Source organism: Pristis pectinata, chromosome 3 (genome assembly GCF_009764475.1).
Source record: "Pristis pectinata isolate sPriPec2 chromosome 3, sPriPec2.1.pri, whole genome shotgun sequence".
NCBI lineage: Eukaryota > Metazoa > Chordata > Chondrichthyes > Rhinopristiformes > Pristidae > Pristis > Pristis pectinata.
This window is the reverse complement of record NC_067407.1, coordinates 24,036,210-24,054,753: the sequence shown is the minus strand read 5'-3', so window position 1 is coordinate 24,054,753 and position 18,544 is coordinate 24,036,210. Positions and strand designations below refer to the sequence as shown.

Below are 18,544 nucleotides of genomic sequence, written 5' to 3'. Positions count from 1 at the left end.
AGGGCTATCAAACAATGCAGTGGGATATAGATCAGTTACAGATATGGGCAGAGAAGTGGCAGATGGAGTTTAATCCAGGCAAGTGTGAGGTGTGGCACTTTGGGAGATCAAATGAAAGGAGAAAGTATAGAATTAATGGTAGGCCCCTTAATAGCATTGAGGTACAGAGGGATCTTGGGGTCCAGGTCCATAGTTCACTGAAAGTGCCTACGCAAATGGATAAGGTGGTAAAGAAGGCATATGGAATGCTTGCCTTCATTGGTAGGGGCGTTGAATATAAGAGTAAGGAAATCATGCTGCAGCTAGATAAAACTTTAGTCAGACCACACTTGGAGTAATGCGTGCAGTTCTGGTCGCCCCATTATAGGAAGATGTGGAGATTGTGAAAAAGGTACAGAAGAGGTTTACCAGGATGCCGCCTAGATTAGAGGGTATGAGCCACAAGGACAGGTTGGACAAACTTGGGTTGTTCTGCCTGGATCGTTGGAGACTGAGGGGAGACCTAATAGAGGTTTTTAAAATTATGAGAGGCATAGACAGGGTAGACAGTCAGAATCTGTTCTCCAGGGTAGAAATGTCAAACACCAGCAGACATGTTTTTCAGGGTGGGGGGGGGGGGGTGTGGTAGTTTAAAGGCGACGTGAGGGGCAAGTTTTTTTGTGCAAAGGGTGGCAGGTGCCTGGAATGGGTTACCAGGGGTAGTAGTGGAACCAGGCAGTTTGGTGGCATTTAAGAAGCTTTTAGATAGACACATGAATATGAAAGGAATGGAAGGATATAGATGATAAACAGGATGAGGACATTTAGTATAAATTGACGTTAAGATCGGCACAACATCGTGGGCCAAATGGCCTGTCCAGTGCTGTACTATTCTGTGTTCTATGTTATACAATGAGCAATGATGTGAAGCCATTGCTCAGCAAACAGGTAGCCAGGTATGATTGTCAATCACAAATAAACAATACTTCAGTGAGGTGTTGGAGGGCATCTGCTATCTGTGAAGCATGCACACACAATGAATTTTCACATTCAGAGTAGAAAGATAGGAAGGGAAGAATAAAAATAAAATTGGCTGAAGATGATAAGAAAAATTATTTGAAAATAGAAGTCCGGGAGGACAATGTTGCAGCAAAAATTAAATCCATTGTGATCCTCATTGTTCCCCTAAATGTCAATGTTACTGATAACTTATGTTGTCCATCTGAAGTATTCTATTTAGAGCAATGCTCCATATATTAAGGGAGGAGTGGATTAAATTAGAGCATATGAGTTTTAACAAGAAACCTGTTGGCTGTTATAATTTGAAATGTTTACTTTCAGTTCCTAAAGCCAATTTGACTTAAAGTAGAACAGATTGAAAGTCACATTGGTGCAAAGTGAATTATGATGGCTGGATAGAAGCAGATTAGTTCCTCCTTCCCATTCCTATTTGCCTACCTTTCCCATCTTTGCCTCAGGTTTGACAATTGCTGACTGTTTTTCAGGCTTCTTTTTAACCTTGGTCTTAGCAAGTGTTTCTAATGTACCTGAAAAAAATAATTATTTTAAAGTTGACTGGCATCCATTCAGCTTTTGGCAAAAATGATCCAGGTATTAACACATATTAGTAGGGAGAGAAATATTCACCGCAAATTGTCCCTAGTGTGTAGGTGAGTGGTAGAATCTGGGAAGTTGTCAGAATGCAGGGAAAATGAGATTAATGTAGGATTAGTGTAGATGGGTGGTTGATGGTTGGTATGGAATCATAGAGCCAAAGAGCCTGTTTCTGCGTTGTATCTTTCTATGACTCAATGTCAGATGTGCTCCCTGATCAGCAGTGATTTTATAATCATGTTATATTATCTTGGGTCAAATATATATTTCACCACAGGTGCCCTTCATACATATTTTGACAAAAAATAAATACTTGCATTAAAATCTTGCAATCAAATCACAATGTTGTTAGTAAATAGCATAATTTAGAAATAATAATTGTTTTTATATTTTACTTGATACTATGGATTATGTTCTTTCTTGCGAGGATTTGATCCTGTGCTTTTGATGAAACATTGCTCTTTATGTTATTATCGTCTTTGCAATTTTGACACAGATATAAAAATAATAAATTCAGGAAATAAACAGGGTATTGTAAAAATATAATCTTTTTCCATGTAATGACGAAAGTTACTTTTCAGCTCTTTAGAACCCCGTTGCTTTGACATTCTGTTGATGATAGCTGGTAAGAACAAAAACTTTAGCTGGGTACATCGAAAAGGAGAGGATTCAGCACAAAAAGATCTTTTTGTGTTTATGGCAAAAAGTCAGTTTTCAGAAGCAGACTAAATCAAAACCTACACTGTCTTGTGTGTATAACTATATTCCAGTCATACTAAGTATATAAGGTGGCAAGCACATTCCCCTGTTTCCTTCTGACAGGTGAAAACTAATATAAATGTGAAACAAACCAAAGGGTACAGAGGTCAGTTTAATATACATAAATCCAAGATTCCATTCAAAAAATAGGAATGCAGGAGACTGTTATCTGATTCATCAAACTGATTATTGCCAGTTTAAGGTAATTGTCAACCCTTGGGCTGTGAAACTGTTGCAAAAGGAAATATCAACAAAAATATAGCTTCCAGATTACAAGGGTCAGGTCTGCGTACAGAAACTGCTGTGGACCTGTGGAGTTGGAAAATGGTCTGTGTAAAACAGAAATTAGAACATTAACTCAGTGGAAACAATAAAAAAAGTCTCAACTAATTCTTATCCTTAAGGATTTAAGAAAAATACAGCAAATCAAATCCATATGTGCAGATCTCACTTGAAGCAATTTTTCTGCAATACTTGGATACGTGTAACTTATGACTAACCCCAAAATGTATTCCTTACAAAATGCAAAAGGTAAAGGTTGACCATAGAAACTGCAATATGGATGGAGTTCATTCACCACACACCCCTATGCTACTCCTAAATCTTTTATCTAGAGTCAGTCTAATCTCATTTTCCTTTCCTTTGCCCATTTCCCATTCATATTTACTGCTGAGAACTTCATTTCTAGATGCAAGATTAAGGCAGGGTGAAGAGGACATCAGATTTCCACTGGGAGTATCAATAAGTCAAACATTTGTTACAGATTATTGGCTGGCTCCACTTGCAGTATTGATAGTTCTATTGCTCAAGTCCTGCAGATATAATTAAATTTGTAATGGTGAATATTGGAGAATGAGGTAAGTGCATGGGAATTTTGACATTGTTTGAATAATAAAAACAAACCAATCATGCTATTATTTTTGACAAAGTTACTGATTATTCGGAAAAGTGTGAAGTGACTTCAGGAGATTGAATTTGAAGGCAGAATACAAGGTTAATGGCAGGACTCTCAGCAGTGTGGAGGAACAGAGAGATCTTGGGGTCCACGTCCATAGATCCCTCAAAGCTGCCGCACACATCAATAGGATTGTTAAGAAAGCATATGGTGCATTGGCCTTCATTAGTCGGGGTATTGAGTTCAAGAGCCACAAGGTAATGTTGCAGCTTTATAGAACTCTGGTTAGACCACACTTGGAGTATTGTGTTCAGTTCTGGTCACCTCGTTATAGGAAGGATGTGGAAGCTTTAGAGAGGGTACAGAGGAAATTTACCTGGATGCTGCCTGGATTGGAGAGCATGTCTTATGAGGATAGGTTGAGCGAGCTAGGGCTTTTCTCTTTGAAGAGGAGGAGGATGAGAGGTGACTTGATAGAGGTGTACAAGATGATAAGAGGCATAGATCGAGTAGACAGTCAGAGACTTTTTCCCAGGGCGACAATGGCTAACGTGAGGGGGCATAATTTTAAGGCGATTGGAGGAAGATACAAGGAGGACGTCAGGGGTAAGTTTTTTGTCCCCCCCCCCCACAGAGAGTGGTGGGTGCGTGGAACGCACTGCCTGCAGAGGTTGTGGGGGCAGATACATTAGGGACATTTGAGAGACTCTTAGACACATGAATGATAGAGAAATGGGAGGGCTATGTGGGAGGGAAGGGTTAGATAGATATTAGAGCAGGATAAAATGTCAGCACAACATTATGGGCCAAAGGGCCTGTACTATGCTGTAATGTCCTATTCACAAAACAGAAGTATGCTTTTATTAACTTTACCTTCACCAATGGCATTCAAGTTATCACCTGCCTCTTCGCCAGTCACACATGAAGTGTATCTGTAGAAAAAAAGCACCATCATTGCCAAACTTCAACACATTAAAAAAAATGGTGTCTAAAATCAGCAGAATCATTACTCAGCATTCACCAGAGTATAACATTAAGGAACCTTAGCAAACCTGAGGTAGAGAAAGCTGTGCCCACAGCAGGAATTAAACAGCATCCAAGCTTGAGTTAGCAGGTAACATGAAGTAAAAATATCAAACAAGAGAAAATACAACCATATTAGTCAATCCTTCAATGGCACATCAGTTTGACTCCCCAGGAGAGTTGACCTAAAGCCCGCTGAAAGAAATGGACTTTAAGGACAACTTTAGAGAAGGTGCAGTGAAGGCTATTAGCAGGGAATTCCAGACTACAGTAGCTAGACAGCCTAATGTGCAGCCACTGGTGATAGAGGAAAGTGCTCCAGGCACGATCAAGACACCATGTTTCAGAGCTGGAGGAGATTACAGGGATGAGGTGGGATAAGATAATTCAGGAATTTTACCCCAAGGAAGTGAATTTAAAATTATGGGAGATAGGAATCTATGTTGTCTGCAAGGGTAAATTGAAAAATCAGATAGAATATTGGTCAACAGAGTTTCAGATGAGCGTATAGAAGGATGGAGTGCAAGAGGACATAAGATTTCCACTGGGGGCATCAATTGAAATTGTGACAAGGCAGGTTACAGTGCTTCACTGATGGCTGGACTGAGGTAGGTTCATATTCAAAAATGATGAGGTTTCAAAGAATTTAAGGCAGACGGCCAGGCAGGGAATAAAGTCTTTAGCAGGAGTGTGGCAAAGGCCAAAGAAAGTAATCATCGCTATACTTAGAGGATATGGTAGCTCACCCGAGATTGGCTATCAGCCAAGCAGTCTGATCAGACAGGGGTAATCAAGAAGGATAGAAAGGAAATAAGTCCTGGGTATCCTCGTGCATAGAGGGAGCGGATGAGGGCCATAGGCTGACCATAATGGTGAAGAAGCTGCATGAATGAAAAGTGTACAAGAGGATGAGGTAGGAGTAACAATGACATCCACAATAGGAATAAAAGGTACAGTGGGAAGAACAGAGCTGGAGCATGATATCACCAAAGAGAAGTGGGAAAGCCTGGATGGTGGGATAAGGAGACACAAGAGAGACTGCAGATGCCAGAAATCTGCAGCAATGAACACAAAATGCTGTGGAGGAACTCAGCAGGTCAGGCAGCATCTATGGAGGGAAATGAACAGTCGACGTTTTGGGCCGAGACCCTTCATCAGGACTGGAAAGGAAGAGGGAAGAAGCCAGAATAAAAGGGGGGGGGGAGGGGGAGGAGCACGAGCTGGCAGATGATAGTTAAGTCTAGGTGACGGGGAAGGTAGGTGGGTGGGGGTGGTGAAAGGGAGTGATGTGAGAAGCTGGGAGGTGATGGGTGGAAGAGGCAAAGGGCTGAAGAAGATGGAATCTGATAGGAGAGGAGAGTAGGCCATGGAATAAAGGGAAGGAGGTGGGCAGGTGGTGAGGGCAGGGGAGGGGAAAGAGAAAAGGGTGAAGGGGCCACAGGAATGAGGGAAAATAAAGGGTGGTGGGGGAAGGAGGAAAACAGAGGGGAGTGGTTACCAGAAGTTAGAGAAATTGATGTTGATGCTGTCAGGTTGGAGACTACCAAGACGGAATATGAGGTGTTGCCCCTCCAACCTGTGTCTGGCCTCAACGTGGCAGTAGAGGAGGCAGTGGACAGACATGTCATTGTGGGAATGAGAAGTGGAATTAAAATGGCTGGCCAGCAGGAGATCCTGGTAGTTGTGGCAGATGGAGCGAAGGTGCTCAACAAAGCGGTCCCCCAACCCGCGTCAGGTCTCACCGATGTAGGGGAGGCTGCACTGGGAGCACCGGATGCAATAAATGACCCCGATAGATTCACTTGTGAAGCACTGCCTTCCCTGGAAGGACTTAATGGTGGTGAGGGAGGCGGTGTAGGGGCAGTTGTAACACTTTGCACAGTCATAGGGATAAATGCCTGGAGGGTGATCGGTTGGGGAGGGACAAGCAGACAAGGGAGTCAAGGAGAGAGCAATCCCTGTGGAAAGCAGAGAGGGAAGGGAAGGGGGAAGGGGGAAGGGAAGGTGTGCCTGGTGGGATGAGTTTGGAAAGAACCATCTTAACTCCTTTACCCAAAACTTCCTGGCTGAAAAGAAAGCAAAAGAAGATAGGACATCAGAAAATTAATAAGAGAAATAGTAGAACTAAAGGGAAAATAATAGCAACATGAAAACACAGCAAGGGAAAGATTAAAATAAAAATTGAAAATGCTGGAAATGCTCAGCAGGACAGGCTGCACTTATGGGTAATAGAGACAGAACTAACGCTTCGGGTCGAAAACCCGTCTTCAGAACTCAGAGGGAAAGATCACCTTCTAAGCTTACAGTGTGCAAAATCATACAACTGTGCCTGTAAAATGATGCAGATTGAATGTGCTGTTATATATCGTAAGCTCTAAATTCCACTATAACTTGTACCCAACATTGCCTTTTATTTAATGATTATACAGTAATGGGTTCAACATGCCTTAATATAAATGAAAATCTTCCAGTACTGATGAAACTGAAAATAGTAACAATAAATGTGGTCCAGCGATGTGATGGAAAATATCAGAATACAACTTACTTGGAGGACCTGCTGTCTTTACAGAATGTCATCATCGTTATTCAGCAACTGAGAATTGCAGTCAATATGTGACATGGAAAGATGGGAGAGGGATTAAAAGCAAAATACCAAGGGCAAAATTTTGTTGACCATAAAGTTTGAACATGCTTTATATACAGTATGCTTGTAAGTTAATATTGTTTTGCTCTCCAAAAGAATTGCAAGCATCATTCATTAGATCTACCTGTCTCCTAGAGCAGTTTGTGGTTTCCAGTAGCCCTGGGCTTCATCCCATTCCAGCTGACGCAAGTCCACATAAGTGTAATAATTGCACGTGTTAAATTCTCGATTGGTGAGTGAAGAACCATTGTCAGCTGTTTTAATAAAAGGATGACAATTTTACTTAAATGTTCAGTCGGAAAAATCTTGTACTTAAATCACATCTTACACTCTATAAAATATGGTCACTCTTATTCGCTTGGCAAATACATTAGCAATTTTTGCTCAAAGTTTGCGAAACAACAAAACAAAAATGAAGTTAAACTTTGAAACATTACTAAATATGAATGCAAATCGTATATACAATAATAAGTAGATGGGTTTGTCAGACAGAAAGATCCAGGTTACCCCTTTTCAAACGATTGCAAATCCAAAGCTATTGATGGAACATGCAAGTACTGTGGATGAGCACATGATCAGAGATCATAAAAGCATGATGCATTGAATGAACAAGGTCATTCTGATCTTCCTTGTTCCTGCCATAGGTCATTAGCATTTGTTTTGTAACAGGGTGTACTTGCAGACTTGTAAGGGAGATGAGTGCCACTTCTCAAAGATAAAACTCCATAGGGTCCCGCTTCCTTTCCCCTTCTCTTCACTATTTATCAGCAGTGCAATCAGCAGGATTGCATGAATGTCAGACTGCCATGAATTGCATAGAGAAAAGCCTCATTTTCATGTACTAGTACATTATGTTTCCTAACGCAAAACCAGTTTACATTTCAGCTAGTTAAAGTGCCCGTCAATGTGAGCTATCTGTAAAAGCGCAAACTAGCTTTTTTACCCATCTTCTTACCCATCTGGCAAACAAGCTTTTGCTGCCAGAGGAAATGGTTGAGGCAGATACAAGAGTATCATTTAAGAAGCACTTGGATAGGTTCATAGAGGGGCGGGGCTTAAAGGGATATGGACCGAATGCAGGAAATTGGAACTAGCTGGGTGGACACCGTGGTCGGCATGGACTGGATGTATCTGTGCTGTATTGCTCTGTCTCTCTATGACATGTCAAGCTAGCTTCTTTGTCTCAACCCGTTTACTCCAACGATGAAGCCTCTTATTTTGGTGCCTCTTAAATGTCCTCCTTCCTGAAATGTGGTTTCCCTTATTCCATAGTAGGTGGAGCTCTCAACCACATTTCCTCTACTTCCCGCACACTCCGCTCTCACCCCCTCTCCTCTGGATAGGACGAAGGTAGAATTCCTCCAGTACTCGTTGTCCACCGCACCAGCCTCCACCTTCAATGCCTTCACAATTTCTGCTAGCTCCAATGTGATCCCGCCACCAGTCACATCATCCTCACTCTATTCCTTTCTGCATTTCTTAGGGACCACTCAATTTTATAACTCTTCGCTCCCACCTACCTCTCCCTGTTCTACGGCACCTTCCCACACAAATGGAAATGCAACACTTGTCCGTTCACCTCTTTCCTACCCACCATCTAGGGGCCCAAACGACCATTCCAGGTGAAGCAGCAGATCACTTGCACTTCTTCCAACCTTGTCTACTGTATTCAGTGTTCACAATGTGGACTCCTCTACACCAGAGAAACCAAATGCAGATTGGGCGATGGCTTTGCAGAACATCTATGTTCAATCGGCAGGGGTGATGCCGACATTCCTGCTGCATGCCCCATGAATTCTCAATCACACTCCTATTCCGACCTATCTTCCTGCAGCCTCCCACGCTACCATAGTGAGGCCCAACATAAACTGGAAGAACAACATCTTATCTTCTGTGTAGGCACTTTGCAACCTGGAAATTCACCAACTTCAGTTAAATTGTTCTCTCATCGTTTCCCATCATCTTGCTTACATCCCTTTCTCACGCTGTTTCTTTTAAATGCATTGCTAACGCTCTTGCTCCTAATCACGTGATTTGTCTTAATTCATCTCCATACTGCATTACTACCCCCTTCTGCTCTGCCTTGAACACCTGCCACTCTCCCCCAGTTCTGAGGAAGGCTTGCTGACCAGAAACATTAACTGGTTTCCCTTTCCATAGATGCTGCTTGACTGGCTGAGTTTCTCCAACATTTCAGTTTTAATCCTGATAATTTCCCCCACTCCTCCCTGAGGACATTAACTGCCTTTAAATGAATGCAGATCCCAGGGTGGGAACATTTCTGTGGTATTTTTTCCAAAATTGCCTTTTTTAATCTGTGAACTTTGATAGACCAATGGACTGTGGCAGCATCCTATTCAAAATAAATCCAATGTGCACCTGACTTTTGCATAAATTAGATGACTTTTGCATACATTAGATAAATATCTATATAGCACAGGCCAATTGTGGAACCTTTGATGCTAGCCTGACTCAATTCAGCTAAATTAATAGAATGGACCACAAACTTGTATCATCACAGCCTATATGGCTCCACCATGCTTAACTAAATTGCTGAATTACTCAAATACCAATTATTCGACTGCACTAAATCCTTCTGATGACTTGAACATCAAAAATAACCTGCAGATGCTGGAAATCTAAAATAAAAACAGGAAATGCTGGAAATACTCAGCAGGTCAGGCGTATCTGTGGGAAGAGAAACCGAATTTATCATTTCTAATAGATTTATGGAACAGGATTAGTTAAGAAGGAAGCAATCATAAGTCCCCTTATCTGGTGGAAAAGTGAGTGCATACATCTGTGAGTATATCACCTACTTTCTGCTACTACAATTGAGAAGTTATAAAGGATGTAAATACATTGGAAAGCACTTGACTATGGAACACAAAACTATTTATTGGCATGGTGTTTCCAATGAGATCTCAAAAGCAATTCATTGATTGAGATAATATGGGACAACACAATGATATGCAAACATTCTATATGATAGCATGTTCTTTTAGATTGATACCTTCTTATAAAAATGAGTTTGCATTCTCTGGTAGTTCTCTGTTTACTGGCTAGCTTGTTCAGTTCATTTTGAGTTAGCACTGAGATCTGAAATTTGAATCAATTTCCACGGAAAAATAAGTATGTTATTTCTGTGAGAATCTCCATCATAGAACCTGACAACGCAGAAGACCATTCAGCCCATTGTGACTACATCCCATTCCTATGCAGATCATTCAGCACTATCATGGACCTTCCCAATTAATTGCACTCCCCAACACTACTGCAAAAGGTCTGGAATTCAAAAGCAAGGCTGTGGTGATGCTTCACTTTTAGTCTCCTTACCCAAGGAAGGATATATTTTCCTTGGAAGTGGGACAGCAAAGACTTACTAGGATTCCTGGGATAGACCCAAGGAAAGACCGAGTGGGATGTGGCTGCACCTTCAGGGAATATAGAAGAATAAGTGGTGATCTTGCTAAAACGTTTAATGTTCTTAACAGAATTGGCAGTATATTTGCTGAGAAACTCTTTCCTCTGGCTACATAGAGTTGGACTTTTCCTTACTGTAGGTGGTAACAACTGTGAGCTTTCTTCAGCTATGAAAGACCTTGTTGCATCTGATGCAGTTGTGAATAAACTCTTTGGTATTGCTATAGACAACATTAGCAATGTGAATCTTCCAGAGTTGTCTGTATTCTACCTTTATCTGTTAGTGAATTCCTTGGCAGCCATTAGCACAAATTGAGTTGCAGTGGCATCTGCTTTGACTTTACACTTGCTTGCACAGAGTTTCTTTCCTGTGAACTGGTTTATGTTCTGCCAAGCCTTCCGCTATAAGTTAATTGATTCCAATGAGTCTTTCCATCAGGCTTTGCTGGCTTTGCCTTGATACTGGATGAACTCTACAGCAGTGTTGAAAGCCCACTATTATACAGCTGTTGCCATTCATTGTCTCAGCCAGAGAAATAATTTTTCTCAGTCGTTAAGTATATTCAAGGCTGACATCAATAGATTTTTGAACTCTGAAAGGAATCAAGGGATTTAGGGATTGAACAGGAAAGCAGATTTGTGGTAGCGGATCAGCCATGATCTCATTCAATAGTGAAGCAGGCTTGAGGCGGCCAAAGACCTGCTCCAGATTCCATATATTGTGTGCTAATGTCCTCCGGATAGTCATGCAAACTTTTGTTTTTCAAATTCATATTCAGATTTCCTTTGAAAGTCACCACAGAAATCACCCCACCATCCTTTCAGGACTTGCTTTGCAGATGATAACAATATGTAAAAGTTCTCAAACTCCCCTCTGGTTCTTTTGTCGATTATCTTAAACTAGATTATCTTAAATCATGGAAACAGGAATGATTTTTTTCATCTATGATGATAATTTAAAATTTCCTGGCATGGATTTAAATGAAGCAATTTTGTTCTGTGAACTAGTGTTCCCTAGATAAGGCCGTAAGACTTAGAGAGAAACCTTTATCCCATCAAACTGAGTGATTTAGATTCTAGGGGTGATAGGTGAAAGGTGGTGAAATACGAATGTTCTGGCCCTGTGGTGTTAATACCTGCAGAACTTCCAGCTTCAAGCACTAGCACCTGCCTAAGTGGACAGTGGCATCTTCCACCCAGACTATGCCAGCTGAAGCAAAATATGAACTGCTGGAAGAAATCAGTGGGTCAAGCAGCACATGTGGAGGCAAAGGGTTAGGCAACATTTCAGTTCCATTGGTTAGCTCTCCCCCATCTGGTTCTATCTGCCCATCATCTCCCCTCCCCCATCTGGTTCCACCTATCACCTACCAGCCTCTGTCTCACCCCTCCCTCTCATTTCTATATACTGACCATCTTCTCTCTACACTCTCAATGCTGGTGCAGGGTCTCGACCTGAAACATCGACCGTCCCTTTACCTCCACAGATGATGCCTGACCCATTGAATTCTTCCAGCTGTTTATCTTTTGCTCCAGATTGCAGCAGCTACAGTTGCTTGTGGCCCTTCTCTACACCACGCTGCTCTGATGGATTCCTCAAGGAGTACAGCAGGGCAGTACCATCTTCCACAGGTTGCCAGATCTGCTGCCTGGGCCTGTGCTTGGTTAAAGCTTGCACAAGTGTAGCAATCCTCTTGCCAAGGAATGGGTGACATTGCTCCTACGAGAAGAATTATGTTTTTGTTATCTAATTTAGTACATGCTTTGATGTTGTCATGAACCTGGGTGGAACCTCACCAGCTGACAAACTGCTTCTGCGAGTTCAGCCAACCACCTGTGCTGAAACGCCCCATGCTGCAGGGGGCCACTCCAAAGTGCTGGGATCCAGGCTCCCAATGGAACATTTCAGTGGGAGCCAGGATGAAATGAACAGCATCACCCAGAGGGAGGCAACCAGTGATTTGGAGGCAACAGAAGATCTTCCCCAAAACAGAGCCTTCAGCTGGAAGAAGAGGACCATTTGCAATCCAATTCTAGTTTTGGGCTGATCTTAGTACAGATTTCATTAATTACTTACTTGAAAGAACATCTGTTTGGATCTCTGCAACCACGGGATTTGGAAGTCTTACAATATGTCCCATAATCTGTGACGCAGTAAGAATATAATCTCCTAGGGTTTTGAGATTGATAAGAAAACAAGCATGTGTTGTTTACTACAATACATTTCAAATGCATTTGAACAGATTGCAAAATGAAAGATCAACAAAAGACTCTGATTAAAACGAATTCCAAATTAGACCTTCCTCTTGTCTTCTACTCAATTACTTTCCTAAATTTCAGATATGTTTTAATTTTTAAAAAAAACACAAAGAGAATAACATTGCCTTCAGCAGTATCAGCAAGACGATGTCATTTGAGTCTCGGAAAGCTCTGGTAGAATTGTTCTACCTGATGCTTGAAAAGTAGCATGAATAATTAAGTATTTAGGAGCAGTTATTAGTACAAAATTAGGCACCTGAGGTAGGCATAAATGGTACGAAGGCAGAAATAATGTTGCATGCAACTTGTTGTAGTAAATGAAGACTCTGCCAAAATGTGTAATTGTGCATTATCACTAAGCTGAAAGTAAATGGTTCCTTATGGAATGCAGTTAACAATGCATGCAATTCTGAAAGGGCCAAAGATTTATTGCAATGCAACCCCCTCAGCATAATATGGGGCATTATGAAAGCCATGATTGTTCTTTGCTTGGAAGGATTGTCGATTATTTCTGGTCATTTTTCCTGAAGCAAACATCTTTACCCAAAAGGTGGGGAATGTGGGGTTTACCATGAGAGTGACTGCAGTGAATGGTATAGTTGTATTTTAGGGGAGGTTGGAAAAGCATATGGTGCACAAGGGAATAGGTGGTTATGCTGATTGATTTGGATGAGAAAAGATGGGAGGAGGGTCAAGTGAACCAAATAAAAGCATGGACTGGAGACACAAGAGACTGCAGATGCTGGAATCTGAAGCCAAAAAACTAGCTGCTGGAGATACTCAGTGGGTCGGGCAGCATCTGTGGAGGGGAAAAGAATAGCAGATATTTCAGGTCGAGACCCTGCATCAGAACTGAGAGTGCAGAGGGAGGATAGCCAGTGTAAAAGGGAGAGGGGTGAGGCAGAGGCAGGTAGGTGATAGGTGGACCTAGGGATAATGGGCAGATGGAGCCATACCCCCCTGTAGCCCATCACCTAGTTTTGTCCCCCTCCGTTCTCCATTCACCCACCATCCCTTGCTCCACGTGGGTCCACTCATCACCTATCTGCCCGTCTCACCCCACCCCCTGTCCTTTATACTGGTTATCCTCCCTCTACAATCTCAATTCTGATGCAGGGTCTCTACCCAAAACGATCACCATTCCTTTCCCTCCACAGATGCTGCCTGACCTGCTGAGTTCTTCCAACAGCTTGCTTTTAGCAAGCATAGACCAGCTGGGCTGAATGTCCAGTTTCTATATTAGATATTCCATGCGAGCCTATGTACACAGATGACAATCAGTTCCTCAGAATCCCCAAATAATTCTCCTGACTAACCTCTGCACGATCCAGTAGGAAAAGGTCTCTTCCTTCACCCACTGTATACTCAAAGTCAGGTAGTTATGTAACTTCAAATGTAACAGACAATCAGTATTCCTGAAAGCCCTGCTTAGCTGTACTATAAAGATCCTCCTGATCTAACAAAGCACCTGAAATGGGTTTCAAAGTGAATTTTGCTTTTAGAGTCACAGAGTAATACAACACAGAAACAGGCTCTTCAGCCCAACTTGTACATGCCAAGCTGCCCATCTAGGTTAGTATCATTTGTCCACATTTGGTCCATATCCCTCTACTGCTTTCTTATCCATGTACCTATCCAAATGTCTCTTAAAAGTTCCGCTGGCAGCGCATTCCATATATGCACCATCCTCTGCGTGAAGAAGTGGCCCCTCAGGTCCTTTTTAAATCTTTCCCCTCTCACCTTGAAGCTATGCCCTCTAGTTTTTGATTCCCTTTCCCTGGGAAAAAGACTGTGTGCATTCACCTTATCTACACCTCTCATGACTTTATAAACCTCTAGAAGGTCACCCCTCAGTCTCCTACGCTCCAAGGAATAAAGTCCTATTCTGCTTAACCTCTTCCTATAACTGAGGCCCTCAAGTCCTGGTAACATTCTCCTAAATCTTCTTTGCACTCTTTCCAGCAACAGGGTAATCAAAACAGTATACAATGAAAAAAATTATTTTAAAAAAAGAAAATGGGATTCTGCTGTGTCCCAGGACTTCTTCATACTTATGTTGTCAGATATGTAACATCTGCCAGGGCTCCATTGGTTAGCCCTACTTTTCAATCAACCCATTGAAAACTGTTCTGGTTTATCAAGGCAGGCAAATTACAATGCATCGTGCTTCCAGTATTCACATGCAAGACATGGATGGTATCACTCACCAGCTGCACATTAATACAATGATCTTGCTTTCCCTTGATAAGATTTGATAGGTTTTCAGTCAGGCATTCAATGCAACATAAGCTCGAGTACTTGCATCCTATCTCTGGGGGGAGTCCTGCTACTTGAGGAAAGCTTGCTTTTTGTTTGGCAGGGTCCACAGAGAAGGACAAAGTGTGAGGCCCACCTGAATAGAACATCCATCACCCTGATTTGGTGGTGCGCTGCTGATTGATTTATGTGACTGCGGTTACCACAAGGCTGACTGGAATTACCCAGTGGTGTAAAGTTTCAGTGCTGTAATCACTTTAACAGCTATCAACAAGGCTGTGTTCCTTGCTGAGGTTGGGCTGCAAGACTGTAGACACAGGAAGGCATAACTCTTCAGTAGTTTATGTGGAAGGGGAAGCGCAGCATCTAATACAATGCCTCATGGAAACGCACAGATAGTATCTCTGGCCTCTGAAGCATGAGTGATATCAGTACAGTTGAAACGAGTGTCTTCTGTGATCCTACATTCTCTTAATCTAGTCTCTTTTACTTGCCTGTCCTCTTGTAATCACAAAAGGAAAGTTATCTGTCCAATCCAAATTTAAAATTTCCCAAGAACATGTTGGAGAAGATTTATCCCTTCAGTGAAACTGTTGGGCCAAAAATCACCAGAGAAAATCTCCAGAAACATGTAATAATGCTCTCCAACAAAGGCCTCCTTTATCCAGTATCTGCATCAGGGATACAACTGCGCTGCTCCTACTGGGCACTGTCCAATGACCAGTTAATTGGGAAAACTTCAATAACAAATTGACTGTTCCCACTCATCTCTGTTTGCATGTAGTAAGCAGATTCAGGTCCAATGCAAAAGATGAATGGTGATTTACTGTGCCTGAAATTCTGGTGGCCATTTCCTGAGGTGGGATGGAGCAATGTAATTTTGAGCACAGAGCACTGATTTTTCTTTTGATACCACATACCTGAAAGTTGATTTTGTTTTCCCCAGTGTGGAATGTGTTGGGATCATTTCTGGGTCCAATCAGGCAACATCAGAAATACATTCGGCATATCCAGCTTAGATTCACCCATGCATACCTTACCCGATTTCCATGTTGGATGTGCACCAAGTGATGTTATTTGAAGTGTTACTGAGAAAAGTAGTCCTCCTTGTTTCAGAAGCACATATTGCTGGAAAGTCCGATGACAATCATGTTTTTCATAACTCCATTAAGGTCTGAGACCTCACTCAATTAAATTCTATTATATACCTCCTTCCTTTGCCCACCCCATGGTACAATGCCACAATCCCACCAATTTCACCCCACAGTCCCAACTTCCCCATGACCAATCTTACCCTCAACCTTGAATAGCATCAAACCCCAATCCTTAAACACCCTAATCAGCTCAATCAGTTCACAATCCCTGAATCACCATCCTCCAATCACAGGGTCTCCTGTATTCCCCAGTCCCCAGTTAATGCTTCAATAACCACCCTCCCCAATCTTGTATTCACCCTTATAGACACAGTATCACCACTTTGATTAAGGTATTACTGGGCAATTTTTATGTTTTTTTAGAAAAATGTAGGGTGTCTGAAAATTGGATTGCACCTATTTTTGGTGCCCCAAAACATCAGTACATTTAGATTTGGATCGCCCCTCCCCCCAAAAATAATCACAAAATTCCTCAAAAACAAGCATGCAGCAGCATTAAGATGTTTTACACCCAGAAAAAAGCTTTAGGACTGCACAGTTCCTGATGGGACCACACTGAATTTGCAGTGTTCACAGAAGAGCACAGCCATTAATAACACACTCCCCTTATATTACGGACAGCAGGTACATGCACCATGTGCCGTGGAAGAACAGGGAGTGAGAGGGAGCTGCAGCATTCACAGAGCAACAGGAGAGATGGGGGTGGTGGGGGTACCAGGGATTTCATGTGTGCTGGAGGGCCAGGACACTCACCAGGAGCTGGCTCGGGCAGTCTCCCTCAAATGTGATAATCCCCACAGAATGGATCAACACTCCAAGAAATCTCATGGCCTCACAAGATACGCAAGGTGAAATTGCCACCGAAAATCTTGCTCTCTCATGCAGACGCACAAACACACACACACATCTAGACAAACACACAAGCTGTTATTCTCTTCACAACCTCACTCATCCACACACCATCCTGTCCAACACCAGTCTCACTCTTACCCCACCATTGACCTTCTGCCGACTTCAAACCCACACAGAGATCAAGGCTCCAAAAGTGGGGTAGTGAAGATTACTAATTGTCCTTCATCTGTTTCTCTTAGGTTAAGATGGCAAGGAAGATGAAGGAGGCAGCTGCACAGGAGGGGAGCCCTTTCAAGTCCTGATCAGACTGTAGAAGGTGATCCTCCTCTTGGGCAAAGGGACCATAGTGTTGCAAATCACCTCTTGAGCAGGGACTAGTCAAAACCAGCCCATTCTAATTAACAGTGTTTCATTGTTATTAACACATCCCTTTAATTTTCTTTTACAGTAGACATTATCATACATGTTGCTGCATTGTTACAAAGACTTTAAGTGGAAATATCTTCCCTTTTGTCCTTAAGGAGCAGCTCTCTATTTCCCCTTCACTTGGACACATACCAGGTAGAGGAGCAGAAGAGAAGGGTAGACGAAGTGAAGGAGGAGGGGGATGATGATGATGTAATTAGCACAATGTCTCATTGTCTCTGACACCGTGCATCACCACCTCAGAAAGCAGGGGTTAGACACCCGAGAATCAGAATCAGTTAGCAAATAAGAAACAGAAGCAGGGAAGAGCTAAATGAACCCTGAAGACTGATCTGCTATTCAGTATGGTATGGTTGATCCAATCTTGATCTCCACACCATTTTCCTGTGCCCTCACTATGAACGTCGACTCCCTTGTAGTTCAAATGTTTGTCTCCACCTTGAACATGTTCAGTGACTTCACCTCCGCAACTCTCTGGGGCAAAGAATTCTGAAGAGTCACAACCCTCAGAGAAGAAATTACATCTCATCACCATTTGAAATGACTGACACTCCATCCTGTCAATCTCCCTCAGAATCTTATACAAGATCTCTCATTCTTCTCCACTCCACTGACTATAGGCCCAACCTGCTCCACTTTTCTTCATATGTCAATCCCATCGTCCCAGGAATCAACCAAGTGAAGCTTCTTTTCACTGCTTCCAGTGCAAATGTATCTTTTCTTCAATCTGGAGACAAAAAGTGTACGTGTTACCCAAGGTGTAGTCTCACTGGCAACAAAATTGCATCAAAGCAAGCCTACTTTTATAATCCATTGTCCTTGCTATAAAGCCTACCTAATTACTTGCTGTAACTGCATGCCAAGTTTCTTTCATATGCCAGGACCCCAGATTGCATGGTATTGCAACATTTTGTAGTCTCATTCTGCTTAAATATTAACTTCTTCATTCTTCCTTCCAAAATGAATAACCTCACACTTTCTCATATTATTTGGCTCTGCTCTATCCACCCAATTTGTTACATTCTTAAACTTTAACAAATTTGTCAAACACAATTACTCTTTCATAAAACCACATTAACTCTGGTTGATTGATGATTTTCTGAATGCCTTGCTTTAACCTCCTCAGTAATGGATTCCAGCATTTTCACAATGACACATGTTGGGCTAATCGGCCTCAGTTTCCTGCTATGTATCTCCCTCCTTTCTTGAAGGTCAATTCTGGGTCTGGAGATCAGAACTATGCTACTACAGTCCAAGTGC

General features: G+C 42.2%; 1 long non-coding RNA gene across 2 annotated transcripts in view; it reads left to right on the top strand.

The window, feature by feature from the left end:
- The window catches only part of LOC127568248 (uncharacterized), an 81,781-nt gene extending 63,848 nt beyond the window's left edge, over positions 1-17,933 (top strand). For both annotated transcript variants that reach the window (XR_007955980.1, XR_007955981.1), the window contains one exon: positions 17,098-17,933. This is a non-coding gene — a long non-coding RNA (uncharacterized LOC127568248). The remainder of the gene's footprint in view (positions 1-17,097) is intronic.
- Positions 17,934-18,544: the final 611 nt, after the last annotated feature.